The sequence below is a fragment of the Aquila chrysaetos genome, chromosome 6, assembly GCF_900496995.4.
Source record: "Aquila chrysaetos chrysaetos chromosome 6, bAquChr1.4, whole genome shotgun sequence".
In the NCBI taxonomy this organism is placed as follows: Eukaryota; Metazoa; Chordata; class Aves; order Accipitriformes; family Accipitridae; genus Aquila; species Aquila chrysaetos.
In genome coordinates this window covers 28585373-28608638 of record NC_044009.1, presented here as the reverse complement: position 1 = coordinate 28608638, position 23266 = coordinate 28585373, and the positions used below count along the sequence as shown (strand labels likewise).

Below are 23266 nucleotides of genomic sequence, written 5' to 3'. Positions count from 1 at the left end.
AGACAGTAGAGCTGTGTTATGAACTAAGGGCTCAGTCTGTTGGGCTTTCAGTACAGTCAGTCGAACAGCCAGGGATATTGGTCATCCTGTTGCCAGAAGCTAATGTTCTTGTGCTGGGAAAAGAGGAGAACTTAAATAGAAATGGTGATTATGTTTCTGTAGTTTCCTCCCAGAAGCCTTGGGTTTATTCTTTTTTTGGTCCTGGATTCCCCTGCATTGCTAACTGTACTAGCATAAGGACCTAGCTCCAGCGTGTACGTGTGGGACACTTCTCCAGTGATGAGTAGCTGATAAAAATCACTCCAAAAAGCTCTGAGGAGTAACCATTGTGCCTATTAAACCAGGGTGCAGGTCGAACCCACAGCTGGAATAGTGGCCCAGATTTTGCATGCAATTTCATTGCCTTTCACAAAGCTTAAGTGTGTGCAGCTACCACTGTCCAAAATAAGGCCATATTCTTCTGCCATGGTCTCCTGCTTTGGGAGCACAGGTTGATCTGTTAGGCAGACCTACTCGTATATCTCTTTACATGCCTGTCTTTTAAATGACTATTTGAGGTGAATCTCATTTAAACAAATATAAACAGGGCCAGGTGAAGAAAAGGCTGTCTGCATAGAGTCGAGTCATTCCATAGTTTGGTCAGAGAGAAGAACATGTACAGAAAGAGATGAAAACAGATGTACTAGGGAAAGGTTATCTATAGTACTGAGTAGTGGAAGAGATACTAGCAAAAGAAAGCAAATACGTAACGATAGTGCCAAGGTTTTGAGCCTGACAAGATAACAGAATTGAGATGGCTGAGGAGACAGACGGGATGTGATGGAGAAAATTAAGAAAAAAAATAACATGCTTTTGTTTTGGAGAAGGACAGTCTAATGTAGTCATCTAGAGCAGACAGCAGAGAAAGCAGCAGGGTCAAGGGTGCTGGATAAGACAGAGGCAAAAAGCAGGCTTTGAGAGGCAGTTGGAGAAGATGAAGTTGAAAAAAGAGAGAAGATTGGAAATAGAAGAAAACAAACAAACAAAAAACCAAGAACAACAATGGGGTAAAAGGGATTAGGAGACTGCAAATATCTCACATTTCCATTATCTACCTACTCATGAACTGATTGAAGTGTGCATTTAAGTACACAAATAAGGAGCTTCTCCCCTCATCCCCACTGATAATGAGCTAAGTATAAGCAATGGAAGCCTCTTATAAATGGCCTAGGACAGGTACTTAGCAGACAAAAATGCAATAAAAATCAAAGTTAAAGTATCGGTCTTTGAGGAGTGGCCCAACTTATCAATGGCATGGGGTGCTTGACCATCCTGTCCTGGTCCCTCCATGGAGGTCATAACTGGGAGGCATTGTCCTTGTAGCCTCCCTTTTCACAGACGGCAGGACACCTCCATCTGCATGACTCTTGTCTCAATAGTCATAAACTTGCAATGAACTGGCCTACTTCACTGGCAGGGCTGAAGTATGAAGTGGAAAAAATCTGAAATTATGTTCAAAGAGCAGAAATAGTGGCTTGGATCACTAGAGTTCACAGCAACTATATAGCAGCAATGAGACAAGTATAATTATGTTTTTTACCCTCATATTCCACAGAGACTTAATACTTCCCAGCATGTTGCCCTACCAATAAATAAATAACCAACATTTTCCTTATTTCATTAGTTTTCAGATTCATTCATTTATTCCAGGTTCCCTATATTTTTTACTAATATATGCCAAATAAAAAGTTTAATATTTAATCACTAGGATGGGGAGATCAACATTTTTCAGAGTTATCAGACTCCAGTCTGATAACTTTGAGTTTCACTGCTGATTGCCATGTAAAGGCAAGGCCATACTTTGCTTCAGTTTGTCATTCTCTGGACTGGCTTCACATAGCGTGTATGTGGAGAGAATGAATATTTACAAAGTGTTCTTGAAATCACAGGGACACAAAGCATCATTAAAATATTAGTTTACATTTTTTTTTTGATCAGTACATGACACTGCAGCAATCCTAGCGTGATCGTGCACTCGCAGACCTCTCAGTGACCGGAGGAGTGTGCTGTGTAACTACCAATTACGTTGCTACAGCTCCTGAATGGCACCATTTTGTTGTTAGAATGAACAAAGGATGCCTACAAGGGAGTGAAGTGTAAGGTGCTGAGAGAGGAAAGTTTTCTGCAGTGTGCTGGGGGAATGTGGGCAGCATGGCTAACATGACAGGTCGTGATGAATGATGTTACATGAAGAGAGGCTGGGCCAGATGTGTGCATGCAGTGAACGTCTGTCCTCGATAAGCTGGGCAACTTAATGGGAGTGAGCAAAGAAAAGCTCCTTTCTGTGATAGGATTTCATCCCCTTTCTCTTTGTCAGGACCTTGCATTTAAAAATGTTACTCTTGTAGCAAGGATGGCCATGGGCTACACTGCATTAACCCGTTTTGACACTAGGGTAACACAGTGAACAGCTTCATCAGCAAGCAGGAGTGACACAGGCTCCCTCCAAATCAAACACTCAGAAAATGAGTTTGCTATTGATGAAATAATCACCACCTCAGTTCTTGACAATTAGCACAAGCAAATTTGACTGTAGCTATACACTGCAAGCTCACTGAAATCGATATTAGGTATTCAGAAACATTGCACAATTAGAAGTGTCTTGATTGATCTTTTAGGATTGAATCTAAAGACAAAAAAGTTTTATTTCATTTGGGGAATTTAAAAAAAAATCTTTGTTTATGCAAAATTCTGATAAATAAAATACTTGACTGAAGCGTTTTGCCCACCTCTGGTTAGCAATGCCGTATCACTGAAATCTTTTATAAGCAGGTAATATTTAGTTCTAGAACACAACTAACATACTACTCTGCTGACTATTTGGATATATTATTGACAGCAATATGTGGAGAGTAGTAAGGTTAAAGTGGTAATCAGGTGGAGTTTAGCCCAGTAATCATACCACTTCTAACACCAGTCATCCAGAAGAGAAGTTACGGAAACTGCTGAAGTCTCCTCTAGGTAGAGATTTCCTTTACATTGTAGTTTCCCCTCTTTGCTAATGAAACGTACATAAACACGTGCCAATATTAAGGACTTTTTTGTGTAGTTTTGCACTGAAATCTCCTGTGTTGGCACCTTCCCGTACTGAGAAAGCTTTTTTATGTTACAGGCCATCTCCAGCACTGTTGGGAGAAAATGCATCATGAAGGGAGGTGTTAGAGGTGAGGGGGCTCACAGTAATGTGACACTGCAGTCCATAGTGGTGAAATATAAACGCTAGAGGTAGCAACGTAAAATGTGGACAGTCTGTGTGGCTCTAGACTAAAGAAAAGCATGTGTAAAACTTGTAACAGCATTTTGCAGCTTGCTGGTGATCAGCTCTCTAGAGCAGCATTTTTGTACAGCTATACACTATATAAAGTGGGTGATTGGGTGTCTTTCAGGTTTTTTTTTTTTTCCTTTTGGTTGACAAAATTTCAAGCAGATTAAGAATAAAATCAATTAATGTAAACTTTATGTGACTCTTTATTGGCTGTCAAGGACAACTAGGACCCACCAGATACAGAAGCATGTTCCTCTCCTGAATCCATTTTTTATCTCAGTGTATTACAGTGAGTTGTCTTCTCAGTGGATGTTTGATGAGGAATTGTGTTTTTCTGAGCCCTTTTTAAGACAGACAAAAATGAATTGGTCCCACTTTACTGACCTACATCAGGCAATTTATCTAAACATTGTAATGTAGTCATATATAAAAGTTATGGCAATTCCTTCACTGCTCAAACCATGTAGCGATTAACTTTATTTGTGTATTTATTTCAACATGCTAGATATGTCAGTCATGGGGCTATACTTACAAGTGTATCAACAGTTGCCTTTTTCAGGGAATTATATTTTAGAAAGCTTTAATTTTGTTGTACCTAGATGTAATCACAAGAAGAAATATGTCTTTAATGATGAATGAAAATGGTTTGGATATATTAAAGTCACATATAAGCACAAAATTTAAACAAAAACTATTATCAGGACAGGATTTTATTATGAAACACTGTAAACAGCTTTGTATTTTACCTTTTTTATGTGGGCATACAACTGTCAGCAGTTTTCTTTCTATTTTCTTTCTTTTCTCTGGGTCACTGGGAAGAGTAACAGGTGAGATCTGTAGTTCCTTTCCACCTACTATGCTGTTAAATGTTCTTGCAGCTATGCCCTTGATTTCTGGTTTATTAGCTGATACAGAGTGTCAAGAACTAGCATTTGTATATACATGTAATGGGAAATGTGGGACAGTACTAGAAAAAATCCTCAAAGTACTTTCAGTGCTTTGAAACAGTAAAATAGTAAAGATAGTGAAATAGTATGTAAATCTTACTATTTCAGCTACAACACACGCCAAGGCACGTACCGATATCTACCCCAGCCCTTTGATGGGAACCAGTGGCCACGCACAGCCACACTGTGTTCAGTGGAGCTTGCAGAACTAAGTGCAGGACCAGGGTGTCACGTTCTCCTGGCTCTGCTCATGCTGAGGAGTAACTATTCTACTGCAGTCAACTGAAGAACCTGCTTATTTAAGTCAAAAAAGCAGAATCTGGCCTTTGGCAGATAGTCTTACCATTTCCCATGGAGTAAGTCACGATGTAAAATGCACAACAAAACACACATTAAATGATAGTCATGGAGTGAATGTTATGATTTTTACAAGGTCCAGGTGCAATATAGCGGAGAGCAAGCGCAGCATTATGTGTTCACAGTCCGCATCAGTTGTAGGGGTATCTTGTGTTAGTATTTGTTGGCGTTACTTCAGGAGGAGCTTGTGTGCAATGGTCAGAGCAATCAGCTCAGAAGGGGGTTTGCCAGCCCTGGGGTTCAGTCGTGCTCCCAGTCCTTACATCACACCTCAGATCTGAGAAAGCTAAAACTCATCCAAATATATTTTCTTATGCTGGCTGGCAAAACTGGCAAAGCAGATCACCGAGGACTATACTGGCCTTCCTAAAAGGGGCATGGCAACTTGCAGTCCCCAGTGTACTAGCAAGGTCTGAGGAGTGAGTTCATTAAGGCTGAGTCCATAGTGTTTCTGGCCCTGTCTTGTATGGGGATAACAGCGATCTGATAGGAATGGGAATAAATAAAAATCTGCAAACTTTTGTTAGATTTCAAAGTGACAGTGTCACTGATGGATGGATGATGATGAAAAATGGTGGTGGCACTTTAGAGGCCCTCAGTGATGCACATCACAGTCAGATGCTCCATCAAGACTCAAATATAACTAGGTAAAAATGCATTTTTTGAAATACCTAAATATGTTGGCCTTTGGCAAATACTTTGTAGGGTTTTTTTTGGTCTCAGAAGTAAATAATAAATGTTTTATAACCATCAAGAAAATTCTCTGCTTTCCCTTCTTCACTTCAGATCATCATAAGAAGAAAAGAAATGACACAGACAACCATTGTCCAATTATATAGACTGACTGATGCTTTTAACATTGATATTTTTTTTTTTCTTCTTCCGCATTTGGAAATCATAGAGAAGAAATAACAGCTATACAACTTCAAAGCACTTTCTAGCACTGGATGTCATTAGAGATATTTCAGCTGTTCTTCCTACTCGGACAGCTCTGGCTTTCACATGCGGCATGCTCTAAACAACAGTAAGCAGAGAATGGACAACAGTTTACTGACAAAGTTTTGGTGTAAGTATATACCAGAAGGGATGTGCCTTCCAATTTGATTTCAAAATTCTGCTGGCTTTGCTCACATGGCAGTCATGGGAGCTTTGAGGTGATCAAGACGCTTCACTGGTTAATGAACTGAACGTGTAAACCATGAAGCAGGGCTAGGCATGTGCTTCGGTGGGTGCTGCTGAAGAGCCCTGAGCGAGGCAGAACTGCAGGGTGGCAGAGGGGCTCCAACCCGTGTGGCTGGATTCACCCTGAGCCCTCGCTCCCGGGGTCCAAAACTTACAGCATTTCAGGAGGAGCTCTTTAGCTTATCTGCTACAGGAACAGTGACGGAAGAAGACAGACTTTACTGTCTAGAATGACCAGGACGTCATAAATTCAGCTTCATTTCTGTCTTCGATTGCCTGATAGCCTGATGTAACTGACTATGGTTTGTGTAAGTGTGATGGTTTTGGCTGGGATAGAATTAATTTTCTTCATAGTAGCTAGTAAGGGGCTATGTTTTGGATTTGTGCTGAAAACAGTGTTAATAACACAGGGATGTTTTAGCTACTGCTGAGCAGTGCTTACACAGAGCCAAGGCCTTTTCTGCTTCTCACCCCACCCCACCAGCGAGGAGGCTGGGGGTGCACAAGAAGCTGGGAGGGGACCCAGCTGGGACAGCTGACCCCAGCTGACCAAAGGGATATTCCAGACTGTATGACATCATGCTCAGTATGTAAAGCTGGGGGAAGAAGGAGGAAGGGGGGGACGTTCGGAGTGATGGCGTTTGTCTTCCCAAGTCACCGTTACGCGCAATGGAACCCTGCTTCCCTGGAGATGGCTGAACACCTGCCTGCCGATGGGAAGTGGTGAATGAATTCCTTGTTTTGCTTTGCTTGTGTGTGCGGCTTTTGCTTTACCTATTAAACTGTCTTTATCTCAGCCCATGAGTTTTCTCACTGTTGCTCTTCCGATTCTCTCCCCCATCCCGCTGTGAGGGGACTGAGCGAGCAGCTGTGTGGGGCTTGGTTGCCCGCTGGGGTTAAACCACAACAGTAAGAAAATTCCCTTCCCAGACAAAACTCTCTACTGACAAAATAGTCCAGTTGCTGTTAGGAAAAAAAAGGGACTAATGGTCTCACCAGTACTCATACTAGGAAAAGGCCAAAGCAGGTATCTGTCACTCAGTATCATATTTTGTATCTCTCTCGCTAATTGTCAGAATTTTAACCCTCCTAAATGTATCAGTCTTCTTCTTCCCATAGCACTCCACATCATCCTGTATTGCTTTATTCTGATGTGGGCATAAGCCAGATCCTTCAGTGAAAGAGGAGTACTAGATTCACCTGTATTCCTTCTGCTTATTCCTCTTCTCACCTCCCTCACAGGGCACACCAAGTACGTGCTGATTCAGCAAAGTACACAATGCGACACAAGGAAGCAGAGTGACAGGAATGAGATGGCGTGGTACCAAGCTGGGATATTCCCTTTGCCCGGGAATGCTCAAGGCCTGATAAATTTGCATTTCCTCTGCCCACGGACAGACTCCACCACCAGGATAAGCAGTTTAGCCAGTTATTTGTGTTGACAGGGCTTGCCATTTAATAGTTAATATTGTCTTGCACTGAAAGCATTGTTATCAGGCCTCTAAAGTATCACATTTGATGGGCACAATTCACACTTCTCAGAACCATTATTCCAAGCTTCCTGCCAGCTCCTTAGTTTACTCAGGCTTCGCCTTTGCAAGGTTATTTTTGCAGCGACAAAGGCTGGAAATGTAAGGCCCGATTCCCTGCCAGAAGGAACTGGCGCAGTCCCGCTGCCCGCGCCCCGGCTGCCCGCCTGGGTGCTGGGGCACCGCTGGGGCCACGGACGGGCTCGGGGAGAACCACGGCTGCTCCTGCAGGGACTCTCTCCAGCTCTGGTTACGTGCCAGGAGTCAGCCAGTCATGCTGACCTGTCTCTCCTCCAGGTCCATGGTAAAATGCTTCTACCAGCTTGAAAGGCATGAATTTTCCTACCCAGCTTTTCATGATGAAAATCTCCAATTTCTTTTTTTTCTTTATCGCTGTAGCCAGCTGGGCGTCGGGCTCCCTCTTCACTTAGGCCCCGCAACCTAGGCTTTACTGTACTACCAGACCCACGAGTTTGATATCCACAGGCAGTGACTTGCAAATGAGAATCATGCAGCGGTTGATAGCATTTTATTGAAGGTGGGTAAATACGGGACCCAAGACACCAAAGAATCATGAGCCACAAATTGAAGGGAAGGCGGGGAAGCTAAACAGGAGAAAAAAACATTGCTCTGTACTTCTAAGTCAGGAAATAAGGACATTCTTTCAAAACAGCAGATTATGAGTACGGAAAATTACCTACAAGCAGGAAAATGTGAAGCTCGTCTTTTCAGGATTACAGTTGTTCCAGTTTAATGGACTGTATCTGGTATATATTAAAACAGTCCTAAGCAATGCTGCTGTAGTTAAAGATAGGTCAGTTTTTTTCACTGTAAACACAAATTTCAGGTCATATAGTTCAGCCGTGTAAATCCACACCAGCCTAAGCTTGTGATATAACTGCCGTACCGGGGTGCGGTGCCTCCTCCCCTACACAAGACTACACAAACCAGCTACGTTGTTTTTACTTAAAGAACAATGAATAAAAAGAAATTTATTTGGGCTCAGTTCAAATATTGCCCATTTTCCCCTTGATGAGAAAGAGAAAGATTTAAAATAGAGACGGGAATTTCAGAACAAGTTCTTTCTCTAAGAAGATCCACTACTTGCTATGGATGTGGATCAACTAATTTTCATAATTATTTCCAACATGGAGTTCTGTCGGCATCTGGCACTGTCAGTGGGATATTACTGGAATATACACAGTGAAGAGTTTAGTCCAATGAGGATATTAGGTACCAAAGATGCTAGTGTGGCTTTCCACTTTAAGATATGCACAGTGCAGCTTATGCTGCTAAACGGTAGCAACAGATCTTGTCTACACATGGAGTTATTCCTCCAAAATCATGTCTGGATCCTCCCTATTCCAGAAAAAAAGCGTGTTTGATGCTGTGCTTAAGTAATTTTCACTGTAAATTAAAATAACTGAAAGGAAGAAGTTTTATTCTACAGTAAGTGAGTCCATACACAGAGTTCTTGAAATATCTTTTGCATTATAAAGTCACATCCTACCATAATCTAGCTCTGAATTGCAGATAATATTGTATTTATAAAGTATACATTCTCAGGGGATGAAAAATATTTCTCAAAATGCCATCCAAATGTTGAAAATGTAATATTTACACTGGATAGGTGCCATCCTTGTCTGGCAGGCTAATGGATCAGAAAAAACTGTCTGTGAAAAGACGAGTGTGGGAGTGGCTGGGAGTCCAGCAGTTTCTCCCCCCCCTTCCATTTTTAACAAAATTGTACTTCCTGGTGTTATGGTTTAAATCAGATTTTAAGAAGTCCATTATGATGCATCTGCTTAAAATATCAAGGGGAAGCACAATTCAATTACACTAAATGTGCAAAAGCGAGGGCTGTGAATTAATACTGTCTCTCCTGCTTAACTACTGCTTCTTGTGTTAAAGCATCATTGACATACAATTTCACATCTCCATGGTCCTAAAGAGTGTCATGAACTGTAAATAGCCACTTGTGCCTTTGAATGTCTTCCCATGCTCTTGCATCGTCCAGATCAGACCTGGTGGTCTTACATACAGTAATCCAACTTTGTTGATTTAAGTTAATATTTTAGTTGAGTTATGCTGTAGTTACAGGAAATCAAAATGTTATACAGCTATTTGTCTTTTTGGCAGTTTACACTTTGTATTGCCATTTATATTACCTGGAGAAAAAAAAATGATAACCACCCATGCAAATCATTTGTAGAGGAGCTAATTTCTATTTCTTCTAAAGCCAATTTTAAATCTCCTCCATATGGCTGATACAAAATATTACGATGCAGTTGATGAAAACGTGGCTCCAATGAAGTCGATGAGTTTTGTGACTGACTTCAGGAGAGCCAAGATTTCATCCACTATCTATTTCTGTAGCATAGGGCCCAGATGTATTACAGTAAAAAAAAAAAAAAAATAAAAAAATCCAACAACAAAAGCCCGAAGCCATTAATCAACTCAGAAAGATCTGGTTTATGTATTGCAAGATAGGCCTCTGTTGGATGGTGCGTGCCTTTAAATTCTGCAAGCACTTAAAGAAACCCTGCAAAAGAAGCGACACATGTGCAGCCCCAGTCCCTGAGCCCAGACAATATCCATCCTGCCTGCTGCAAGCATCGTGGGCTGCTGTAACTGTGCTTTTCTTCCTCACCCTTTGAGGCCCTTCTGACAGGCAGACTGCAAACTTCCCTAGGCAGGACTCCTGCGTTTGCTCGTCGCAGCTGGAGGTGCAAGGCACAATGTCGGGTACTGAAAGGAGCGGGGCTGAAGCTGGATGTAAACAACGTGAGTTCCAGCCTTGCCCAATGCAGGGTCAGACATCTGCCCATCAGGCCTTCATTGAGTCCATTTAAACATAACCTACAGTCGCCTATCGTACCTTTTTTTTGGAATTGTACATCACATTAGGCTGATACAAAAATTCTGTTGTTGCAGTAATGCCGCATACTCAAAACCACCCGCTGTAAATTAGAACGCTAAATTTAGGAAAAAAAGAATTTCCTCTCACCACTGAAACCCGGATCCTGTACACATAAGCACGTTCCCTGATTCATGTCCATAAACCCCATGGAACAAATGGGATTGTTCACACGGTGATATTGTACACGTACTTGCTCGGGCAGAGTGCAGCACGAAATAGCAAACAGCTGATCAACCAGATGACGGAGTTAGTTTTTTTAAAGAACGCATTTTAAAATAAAGGCGGTGTGGCTCTGCACACCATAGCCTAAAGAGGGATTTTCTAGGAATGTTCTCCAAATCCATTAAATATTAGAATTGATCCCAAAGAGTCTTTCAGTAATGCAAACTAACTCCCGAACCCCTTCATTTCATTTAAAAACTCTTCAAAGTTATGTAGGCACGCACACACCTTAGCCACATGTATGTGGAATTCTGTAATGCTTCGCTGAATTTTTAATTCATGTAAGTTCAAAGCTTTGATCACACTGCTGCTACAATTTGTTTGCGTTTTTGCAGCCTTTACATTATATCTGGTGACAGAAGACTGAAAATTTCATTAGAGGGCAAAGAAAATCATTATTTAGCGTTCATTGAAAACTTGTGTATTTCCATAGATGGTTCAGAGCTCAGATTTTTTTTAAAATGCAGTAGACAATGTGATGTGGTCATTTTCTTCGGCTTAAAAAGTACAACTTCTTTCTGTGAGCATTACTAATTGCAGTCATTACTGTAAAATTATTGAAGATTTATATAAAAATCTGTGATGGAAGAAAAGCAAAGGTTTTTGCTATTTATTCAAATGTATTTTATTTCTGTAATTTGTCAGCAAATATATATATATGAATTACACAGTAATATCCTCATTCTTTTAATTGGAGGTGATGAACATAAGGGTATATAAAACATTACAAGTTTTGAATCAGTGAGATAAATTTATATTTTATGGCTGCATGGTCTGCATATGCACACAGGTCTAGCCAACTTTATGTACAAACAGAAGTACCTATTTTTAGAAACCAGTCTTAATTTGAGACAGTCGAGCTAAAGCAAGCACTGCTTTACACTATACCTGCAACCTTCCCGTTCATTCAGATGACTCAAAATAAAGCACAACACTGTTTACGTTTTTCTTTGTAAGCCTGCCTTAATAGACAGTGTATAGGTCCCGAATTACTGGAGTGCAGTTTACTCACAGGGTTGTTAGAATTTCTAGGAAAAGTAACTTTATGGTTATTTTTTTCCCTTTAGTGAGAACAAAGCTCTTTGTTCCTGCTCATATAGTGTATCTCCTTAAGCCGGTTTTTGCCTAAAGGTCTCCCACTGCCTGCTCGTCCGGCTGCACTTCGGCTCCACTTTTACAGCGTGCACCAGCCCGCGCTCCAAGGCAAGCCAGGCTTAGGCAGCAAGTCACTATTTTTCGTACAGTAGTTGGCCTTGAACATCAGCCTTGCCACATGAGAATCAGTTATCCTCTTCACCTGAATAAAATGAAACTTAAAATATTTTCTACCCGCAAATCTGAAGTCCATTTCCTTGTTTTATTACCGTTTTATCCTCCCCGCTCCCCCCCCCCCCCCCGCGTTAGGTTTCGGGCGCCTTTGCCGAGCCGCTCCATGTGACGGGAGCGCGGTGCTTCCTTCCCGGCCAGCCGCAGGTAAATCCCGGTGCAGCCCCCAGGGACGGACGTCCCGAGGGGGGAGCGATGCCAGGAGAAGCGGGCACCGCCGCCTCGCCCGCTTCCTCAGTGCCCGCAGCCCGGCAGCGCGGCGCTGCCGGCGCCAAAACCAGCCCGGACACCAGCGGTCCCCCCTCCCACGCCCACGGACGGCGCGGCGCGGCGCGGCGCGGCGCGGGGGGAGCGCGGCCAGCGGCGGCAGCCCGTCCCGTCCCGCCGCGTTCCCCCCGCCCCGCCGCGGCCGTCGGCGGCGGGGCTCGTCCCTCTCTGCCTGTCCCTCTGCCCGTCCCGGCCGCGCCTTCTCCCTGCGCAGCACCGACGGCAACGGAAAGGTTCGACTTACTTGGCTTCTGCGGCGGGCTCCCGGAGGCACGGAGGGAGAGCGCTCTCTGCCGCCTCGCCCCCGGCGCGGGACCCCCTGCCCTCGCCCCCGCCGCTGCCCCTGCCCCTGCCCCGGGCGCGGGGGCGCGGAGCCGGGGCGGCGGCGGGGCGGGCGGGGGGGAGCGGCGCGGCCGAAGCTGCCGGGAGCCCGCTCCGCCGCTGCCCGCCCCGCGAGGCGCCTTCCAGCCCAGCTCTACCCGCATTGTTTTCCTGGCTCAATTTTTTTTTTTTTTTTGATTTGCAAGAAGACGCCAAAATCCCTGTAAATGGCTCATTTCTGGGGTGGGGGGGGCGCTCCCGGCGGCCTGCGGGGCTGCTCCGGGGGTCGCGGCGCGGCGCGGGGCCCGCCGCATTCCCGCTCCCACAGCGCCGCCTGGCGGCCGCCCCGCGCTCCCGCCGCGCTCCCGCCGCGCTCCCGCCGCGCCCCGGGCCCGCCCGCCCGCAGCCCGCCCGCGCGTTCATCCCCGCCCGCCCGCCAGTAAAACGCGAGGATCGCCATAAACTAAACCCCCGTGACCCATATTTAGTTCAAGTGCAATCTTTCTTCCCCCCCCCCCCCTTTTTTTTTTTCCTGGATCCTCTTTTAAACCCACTCCACACTGCCGCGCTGTCTATTACATGCTAATTTAATTTTACTATGGACGATATTTTCAGCATTTGCTGAGGACAGTAAATTTTGTAGTTTATGTTATTTCACTTTTTATGACTTTTTAACACTTAATAAAATTTTATTAGAGCACTTTTGTGTTTACAAGGCCACAAAACTCTTGGCAGGTTGTCAGAAGTCCTTTTTATTATGATCCTACTGATATACTGCGAGTAATGAAATAATCATGTCCAGAAATGTATCAAAGGCCAGAGGGATTATCCAATTTAATGGCTCTACAGATGCGCTGTGAGGGATACGGACAGGCAACGCGTCGACAGGCTCAAAAGCGTGTGCGAGGAGGAGGCAGACCTGCTTAATTTCTTCCCCATTGCAGGCTGGTTCTGCGCTGTCCGAAAGGCGCCGGGCTTGGTCACGTGGCTCCAGAAAAAATGGATTTCTTCTGTTGCAAAAAGCTCATTTCTTTTTATTCTTCTTAGGTGTGCATCTAGCACCGGTGTGCTTGCTCTGGTGTTTCCACTGCTTGCGACGTTCATTAAAATACAATGTACTGGCAAACACCCAATGTCATCGTGCCATTGTGCAGCACACGGTGGCTTCGGGCATTAGGATTTGGTCTTGCAGCCAGCAAGTAAATAAATAGGGAAAAGAAAGACCAAACCAAACAAACATAAATAAAAAGTCAGAGGCAGAACAAGCTGGTGAAATCAAATGTAAGCGAGATACTTCACAGTGCTCTCTGAAACGATTGCTTTTTGCTTTTGTCTTTGCAAGGGGTAGGGCTGCGGGCGCGCTCTCATTTGTGTGTGTGCCTTCGTTCCACAATGGGCTGTTTTCCTGCGCTGCTGTCGGTGCTATAGCCTGAGATACTGCAGCTGCTTTTAAGGTCATTTCCTTTTATTTTAAATAATTGTTCATTTAACATATGTTGTTAAACTCATTCTTGCGTCAAAAGGAGGCGATTATACTTCCTGACCCCGAAAGCAAGGTGGGTGGCTTTGTTTTATAATTAAATTTGCTGTGTTCAATTTCATATTTTTCTTTCTCTGCTGTTTCCTAAAGAGCATGCCAAAAAAGATAAAAGGCAGCAATGATACCAGGAACACTTCGATGCCAGTCTTGTCTCTTTAACACACATTGTTGCAAACTTTCAAGCTTCATGGGGACACCAGGAAGATATTCTTTCATCATTTTACAATTAAGTGTTTAATTCACTGTGATTTAAAACCTGCCCCCTTATAGTCTGCAGCTAGAATGTGTTTCACAATTTCCAGAGTAGAAGGAGGACTTTTTTCTTCCAGCACAAACATACGTAGTGTATTCCAAGGCATCTCGTGATACTGCCAATAGGGATTTCTTTTAAAGAAAACAGGTACTATCTGTGTATTTTTAAACTATATCTGAGTAATTTGCAAGGACTTTACAAACAGACCTGAAGACAAGGTTAGAAGTGATCAAAGAATTTATCTTTGAAATCGTGACAATATATTAGTGGACCACATGTTGGTGTATTTATCCATATTGTGAATCTGCCTCACCTTGGAAGAGTGCCTCCAAAATCAGTGGGGCTTCCGGAGGACTTAAAATAACGTACAGTGTTAGTAAATACACCAGAACCTGGCCCAGGAGAAGTCATACAAATCATTAAATGCAGTTTAGCTTCAGGACAGAAGTTTTGTTTTTCCAGAACAATATAATCTACTGTAAATCATATGTTTGCAGGTCAAGGTCAATTTAAACTTCTTAAACCTTTAACAGCCATCAAACTGGAAACCTGCAGGATGAAATGATGTGGTGAAAGAAGTGATGGACTGGAAACTGTTAACCTTGGAAGAGCAGCGTTTGCTATTGTTCTTTTGAGAGAAAGAGCAAACTTAGAAATGCCTTGAGTATAAATATGTAAACGTGCCACAGATTATTTAATCAATGAAGCATCTAACTAATTTAACCCCTTCCTGGGGGGTTCACGTTTTTCCTGGAACACCAGAAAAGGCCTGAGGAAGCAAGTATGCCATTCCCACCACCACGGAAACAGAAACAGAGAGGCAGGATTCAGTGACTGGACCGGGGCTGGCGCCTAGGTGAAGTGTGCAAGGCTGGCAAGATTGTCCTGGCTGAAAGGGGACAACCTTGGTGGAATAATTTAAGGGAACAGCATGACTAGGGACAGCCCTGTCCCCAGCATGCACAAATGCCAGCCCCGCGAAAGGTCCCTCAGACCCCAGCTGGCACTGTCAGGGCAGTTATGTGGGGATGGACATTCCCCTCCACCGAGGATGGCCAGAAGTTGCTATTAGAGACATGGGGAACGTGGGTCCAGGAGGAAATCTGTGGATACTCTGTATTTACACATAACCCCTGTTTATGAGCCGGTTACTCTCTTTGATAGGCCATCGAGCAGGCGCACTAGTGAAATGCAGCATACTCGCAGCATAGAGCACATTGCCAAATCTACTGATGCTCTGGTGAAAATGAGAAGGTACATATTAATCATTTTAATGGGCCAAATCCTACACCTATTCCAGTCAGTGGAACCTGTGCCTTTGTCCACAATGAGACTAAAAGTGCAGTCGTGATTAATTAGTTATTAATAGGCAGTCACCTATGAGCTTTGTAATGACTTTGTACTATCAAAAGCACAAAGCTGGACTATGGTATGCTATAGACTGATGGAACGAATAATAGTAGTTTAACAATTTATCATACACATATTTACATGCAACGTGCCAACAGCCTTTTTCATAAAACAACTATGAAACCCATAAACTATGAAAATCAATCCAGAAGTCTTTAATTTAAGAAGACAAGATGTTCTGTGAGAGCCATTTGGGTTTTAGCCATGCAACTCCTATGGATTAGAGTGGGATTTGTGCAGCTAAATCCCATTCAAATTTCTGAAAACAAAGTTAAGGTTGATGATGAAGCCGCAAAGTCAAGTAGACTTCCTTCTGAAATCTATTAAAAGGACTTCAATCAGGTCTTTAACTTTCTTTTTTTGCAAAACTGCTGGCAAAACAAGCAGTAGGTATTTTTTCAGGGCTGTTTGTTATTTTTATTTTTTGGTTGGCAAATCATTTGCTTGTTGAAAGCTGGCATTTCACAAATCAGGAGATAATGTAACAAAAAATATGGGTCCCTCAAAGCAATGAAAACATTTCCAGGGGCTCGGTTATGATTACTTGAGAAGGAAGGCCTGGTTCCTATAGATTAGATATTAATATACTCCCCTGGTATTCAGGAGACCATAAGACAATCCCTTCTCTGTAAATTCAAGCATGGACTGGAGTTCACATCTGCCACCTCGCAAAGGAGTGCCTAATGCCTAGGTGATGGGGTCTTCCAAGATAGGTCTTCTAGTGAGGGCACTCCAGGGAGCTCAAGGGAAGACAGAAAATAACAGCAAGGTTTAATTAACCTGTCTCATGCATTTTTATTAAAATTCCTGAAGTTTGGCAGGGGTTGTGGCTTGGGAGCAAGGCTGGAGCTCCTGACTAGGTCATCGAATTGAGGAAAACACACATTCCTGTGAAAACTCTGGCCTTTTCTTTCCCACGTAGTCATCTGCTGCAGAGATTAGTATGCTGCAGATGTATAAAAGAATGGCAGTACATGAAGATAATGATATAAACTTAAGGTATATAAAAATAAGACAGTGAAATGCTACCTGCGTTGTAGTTTCATTATAGTTTAATGGACATAAGCCAATGAGCATTGCGCCTCTGTGTCCAAACTGATAGATGTACCCCATAAAAGCTTTCCGCAGAAGAAAGTCAGATAAGTGAAACTCGGTAGAAAAATAGCTGTACTTTCTGCAGCTATAGATTATTCAATCAATGAAACTCCTATCTAACTCAATACTACCCATGTCCTTGGATTTACTTTCTGAACTCTAATCTGAAGTACAAACTGGATCCCAAATTCCTCTGATGAGTGTGGTAGTTTTGAAAGCCCAGAAACCCTTCCCGGGGAGTAAGCAGTAGCTCCAGACTATGGGTTTTATGGCTGAGACCAGAAAGGGATAGTATTTACAGCTCTCAAGACAGAGCTTGGGATTTGCTTTCTTGCTTAGGAACATAGTTATCATTTATAATGCAATGTCATTTAAGTTCTTAAGCTGAGTGGTAGTTACAGAATCATTTCATGTTCTGTATTATTTTGGCTTAGTCTCATTTTTCTTTTCCTTTATTTGCACTACATCTATCTCTCTCTCTCTCATTGCTAGTTCTCAAGAAAATGTTAACATTTCTTCACTGTCTGTTTCCTGGTAACTTATGGAGACAACTTTATTAATGGTAACCATAGTGATACAGAAACAGAGTCTAACATGAGCGCCTCAGACCGCCTCAGAATAGCTACAAGGAACCCGAGATGCAATTCTTAGCCGGAGGAATTATAAACAGCAAACCCAAGTGGAGAACTTCCCACCTTATACTGGAAAGTCCTACCAAACTGCCGTACTCATCCTGCTGAACATTTAGGGATTAGGGGCTGTTTTGCTATTTAACACCCCCGAACCTGCCCTGTGCCTTCCGCGTGTGAGGCACTGGCATGAGTAACAAACATGGCAAGGGTGCTCCCAGAGCCACTGGGAAGTCTCTGGCTGCCCAAGTGCTGCTCTGGTTACTACCACAGGACAGCTCCTTGCTGGGTACAGAATTATCTTTACAACCATTTTCCAGAGGAGAAACTGAGGCACTCATCTTGAAGGTGTTTACGTCCCTAGGGAAATCCCACTTGGTGCTCTGTTCTAATGGAATCTGCATGGCTTCTGTTTTCATCCTTACCTGCCTAAAATATTCTTGTGAGTTTAAATGATATCTCCAACGTTTCGCAGATTTGAATGGCATAGGAGGAAGATGAATTCATACTCCTCAGGTTACCAGCGTAGCCCTTAAGCACAGTAGGTAAGGCAGCACAAAATCTCCTGCACCAAACTGCCCGCACCTTCCTGTGTAAAACGCAGCGTGGCGGGGAACGAGCCTCTGCGGGGAGGATACATAACACACAGGTCTCACAGCAAGTGGGTGCCAGGAGCAGCCTCGGTGGAGGGATTAAGCTGGGGGGTCATATGTGGCCCAGCACGGCGCAGGTGTCAGGGAGCTGGGGCTTTCAGGAGCAGCCCCTGCACAGGAGCTGGTGCACAGGGAAGCCTGGGCAAATGGCTCTCCTCTCCCTTTTGCTCTGGGCTGGAGAGGCAGCTCTGTTATCCTTTGTGTGGCTGGGGACAGGGGAAGTTTCAAGCATCATCTTTTTGACCCAAATTCTGCCAATAAGGGAGCATTATGGAGGCTGTGTGCAGCCCGCCCTAGTCTCTCAGAGCATGTTGCTTCTCCCTCTCTCCTTACACGGGCCCAGCCACACTGCTGGGATGGTTTGCAGGGGAGAGGGAGGGCTAATACTACTTGTAGGCTTTTTTCCCCCTCTTGATCTGTGTGCTTTGCTTTCCTGATGCACTCTGGGGCAAGGGTGAGGAGATATTTATATCTCCCATATCGATGAGAATTACCAGGATCTTAAAATACCAGTTAGAAATGCCGTAACAATGAGTATGTTACACTGGCAGTAGCTCTTTAAAGGTTTCTCATGTAAATAAAGACTGCCTCCAAGAAAAGTCCCATACATAATATTACACAGTAATCATTAGCTTTAAAAATTATTACAAACAATATAAAATTCAACACTTCAAAATGGATTTGGGCTATGTGACCATTCAAAGGTTATTAAAACGACAAACTTGAAGAAGCAGCCAGAATGCTTAAACCTCAGCACTTGTTCATGTGCTAGTTTGATTTAAAGAAGACTCCAGAGGCTTTCTTGAGCCTCTCATGAATTATTCCCCAGACTTCAATGCTGGCCAAAATATGGCCATCACTAGACCGCAGGTCCCTCCCTCTGTGTGATCTGGCTTTTCAGAGAAGATTCAAACCTGACAGCCTTTCCCCTCACACCCATACTCTTGGCAACTCTTTATTTTCCTTGGGGAATTCTAGAGCCTTTATCTTCACTCACACTTAAAAAAGATGTGGTTTGCAATGCTTTAACGCTACTACTAATGCAGCAGTTTCTTGGTGAGTAGCATAAGCTTGGGGCCTTTTCTCTTGGCTTGAAGGTGTGCTAGGGCATGTCTGCACTGCAGCCTGTGCCGTACTGCAACAGTGTCTGAGCTGGTGCTGCACTGCCCAGCCTTGCCGCTGCAGCTCCTTCGCAGGGCAAATTGCCACTTCTGCTGTGTGAATGTGGCCAAGGTGTACCTCTACCTTTTACAGAAACTTCAGTGAAAAACTGCGTTCCTAGTTTCTCGGATTGTTCACACATCTTAGCTCAAGCCTCTCATGCCCGAGGGGTAAGAACAATATTTTTTTTGCAAAATTATTGCCCGTAAAGTGAACAGTTTACAGCAGTGTGTGTTGAACAGGTCAACTGCAGTAGAGCTCCAAATAGTGATGTCCAAACAAGCAGTGCCTGTTGTGGGAATGGGAGTCAAACAGGAGGGGTAGAGAGCCAATGAGGGAATGGAGGCTACAAGGAAAGGTTTTGATCATCCTTTACCATAAAGTCCATAAAGTAAGTTTGGCTCAAGGAACAGGCAAGGGTCTGGTCAGTTTTTAGACTAGTTGAAATGAGTCTTCTGTAAAGAAAAGTTTTGGCAATTCATCCGGCAGGACAACTTTGCACATCAGGTTACTGTGATTTAAGTGACATCCTTTTTATCACAATGACATTGAACCAACCTGAAAAATGTTTCAAGATACTAAATCCTTCAAGCTTGATATTTGGAATGGGGTCCTCTTTCAAAATTTGAATTTTCCCATCACTGATGACATCTTTGTATTATGGAGTCCCTTATCTTTCATTCTAATGATATTGCATAGACCTGTCTTTGTGACACACTGAAGACCTGTGATAAAGTGATGCAGTGAATTTTCTTACTGGGATGTAAGAAAAAGATGTCTTCTGGACAGCTTCTACTCTTTTTTTTATAAGTTCTACAAAATCCCGTTACAAAACACAAGATAATTCAAAGCAGATAAAGTTTTTATCAGACATCAGGTATTTTAAAAAGACAGTAACAATATCACAGGAAGAAGGTGATCGTAAAGGCAATCAAGTATAATACTTATTTTTAAAGTGTCTGAAAAATTATTTTATGTTTTGTTCACTTCATTTGCATGTCTGCACTGCTTCAAGTTGTTACTGTCCAATCACTCTTCAGCCATTTCCTTGTAGGCTAACATTGTGATACGGTGAACGCATGTTAGTTTAACAGCACACTCTTTTAAAAATGTCACCAGAGCCAGGTAGGGCCTAATCCACTGCCCATGGAAAATCAATGAAAGCTTTTCAGTTACTTCTAAAGCCTTTGAGTTGGTTGGTCTCATAAGGAATATTAGTAAAGGATATGAAGATAAGTGGTTTCTGCTGATTTCCCAAAAGCTTTGTACAATTTTCAGTGTATTCCCATGTAAGCCTGTCCTCACTATGTCAGTAGGTCTGTGTACATGCCTCACAAAAGATACATAAAGTAGGATGCTGTGTGAAGAGAGAGATGTCTAAAAATTCCTACAAGTACTATAAGAAACATACTTTGACATCAAAGCAGTACCTCTTATGCATAATAATAAACTCAGACCCCGGGGAGAAGAGGGTCCGTTTTTAGTGTTGGTCCATTTAAAAATGTTTTCAGTAGGTCATACACCTGGGGGGAACACCCGGTATTATAGAACTTGCTGCAAATGTTCCAGACATATCATTTAATCAAAATACCAAATATCTTTCACTACAGTCCGGTTAACCTTTGTAAACTAAACAATTACTTACAGGACTTTCCTCACAAGATAAACTTCTGGCAGTGGATACATAAACACACTTTGTGGGCTGAGTCCTTTTCCACTAACATACTTTGTTTTTGGCACAGTAAAAAATAAGAGAGGGGAGGGTGGAAGGATCAGCCACTTCCCGACATCTAAAATCTTTATCAGTACTAGCAACCCCTCGGCTTGGTGTCAGTGATTTGTGGTATTGTTGTTTATCTGTGTATCACTCACTTGGACGCGCTGTTTAGATCCAAAGGTCTCAAGACCATTTGCAATCTCTTCTAGGCTTGCTGTACCAGACAGAGCAGACATCTGGCTGTCAGTTATAATTGCATCCTGCACCAGAAGTTGTTTTTAAATACTCCTGATTCCCTTTGAACGCCGAACTGTGATGCACAGCAGTTTCAAGCCATTACTGCAAGAGGCAAAGTCAATCCATGGCTTTAGCCCAGTTTGAAGCAAGATTTATGAGGGACGGTGGGGAGGGGGGCCATTTTACAAAAGGGTGGCTGTTTGAGCCTGCTTGGGTTTTAATGATACAGCAGTTTCCTTTCCAGCCTGTACAACTTATTCTTTGAACGCTGACAGAAATAGTGCATCAGAAAAGTATATTTGTGGTGTTGCCATGTTTACTGTTTCCTGTTGTCTTTCTTTGGAAGTATTTTAACAGAAATTAGGACTTCACATAAAAACCCTACAGCCTCTGGGATGAAAGGATTTACTATTAGGTTTCCTTCTCACTCTAACATGGTGGACTGTGATTTAAACCCTACAGACTCATGACAGGATATGATGCCAATTAAAAGCATGAAACCTAATTTTTTGACAGAATAATCACATAATCCCCTTTCTATTATCTGGCTAAAGGGTTATTGACAGCACCTTTATTTCTCAGCCCAAATCTTGGATTTATTAGGCTAACAAACTGCTCTTGTTTAAGTTATATAGGCCAATGATTATTGTTGAATGTCCAGGCGCAAGACTGCATTCAATATTGTAAAGGGATGTTTTTCCCCTGGTAATTGTCACACTGGGTCAAGAATGCACAGAAATGTAAGTGGACAGCTGGTTTTGGTTGAAACCAGAGTTCTGATTTGCTCTTTAATACCAAATCAATTATAAAGTAATTTAATAACAAATCTTATAAAGCGAAACATTACACTGAAAAATTCAGCTGGAGTCTCTTCTGAGCTCTGAATTCAGTTTGCATGGAGTACATAGGAAGTTTGATGCAAAACCATTACTGGATTAGAGACAAGACAGAGGTTAAGTTCTGCCTCTCTGGGTTGCCAGTCAAGACTGCTTGAGCCCAATACGTGATCTACATTGTTTTGTCAAGGCAAGACTTTTGGTAAGATAGACGATGCTGATGCACTCTTGGAAGTGACCTATCCCTCTCTGCTTTGACAGCTTATTTGACACCAGTGAAGAGTCCAGAGGCCAGTATTTGCCATTCAGTTCAGCCCCTGGTGGACTGCTATCTATATTACATATGGGTTTTCCCCAGAAATGTTTCACATTTACAGACATTTTGTGCAGCAGCATCTGAAATGGGGAGGAATATCTCTCTCTCTCTCTCTGTGTCACATACACGCTCACATAAACTGGAGCCTGCAATTTCCCTAATCACTAAAATCCCTTCTCCCCATGTGTAAGTTGTTAACCTTCATTACATCCCCAAGGGGACATACACTAAGCAGAGGCCTGTTAAAATGAAAATAACCATCCCTCCAAATTGCCAAATCATCATATTAAAAAGTCCCCTTCTTATAAAGCAAGGTTCATCATTTGCAGTGCCAGGCTAATTCCTGCTCAGAGTTGAATGTAATTATTTCTGCTATATGGTTTTATTTTTTAAAAAACTTCATTGGCTTCTGCAGCATCACAACAGCATGTATTGTGTTAAATCTTCTTAAAGTTACAAGTTCTAAGATGAACATACACCTTAGAGTTACTAGAAAATTCATATGGAGACTGCTTTCACATGTATACATATGTTGTTTTCTTTGAGCTTCAAGGTTAATTTTTACCCTGTGTGTTTTCCAGATGCACACAGGATTTTCCCCTCATTTCCTGTCTCATTCCTAATCTAAAATCTACTGCCATTTCATAATAATTAAAAAAAGAGCTGGGCTGTTGAGTGAGCAGAGGAACTCCGGTGCTGAGTCGGGTGTGCCAGCCCTTCTGAACCACCATTTTATCGCTGTTGCATGTGGACTGCAAAATGGTGGTTCCTATGATTTTGATGAACAGGGACCTGCAATACACTCGTTGCGTGGTCATGAAAAATGCCCTCGCCCCGGCTAAAAAAAGGCTGGCTTGTCTTGCCGGTGCTTGCCTTTGTGCCTGTCTCTCTGTGCTTTCATAGCCCTCAGTCGCCTCAGGACTGCCCATAATTCCTCTGCGAGATCTACAAAGCCACTAAACGCTGATTTCTAATTTAAAGTTCCTCAGGAGTAGGCACGGTGCTGCGTGCGTGACATACAACCCCAAATGGTAAGAGGAAAAA

The 23266-nt window shown here is 43.0% G+C and overlaps 1 long non-coding RNA gene across 1 annotated transcript; it reads right to left on the bottom strand.

Annotated features, from left to right (window-relative positions):
* Positions 1-11061: 11061 nt before the first annotated feature.
* LOC115343229 lies at positions 11062-12706 on the bottom strand. Its single transcript, XR_005932752.1, has 2 exons — positions 12299-12706; positions 11062-11758 (listed from the first exon to the last, which is right to left on the bottom strand). It is a non-coding gene; the product is annotated as an uncharacterized LOC115343229 (long non-coding RNA).
* Between the last annotated feature and the right edge of the window lie 10560 nt (positions 12707-23266).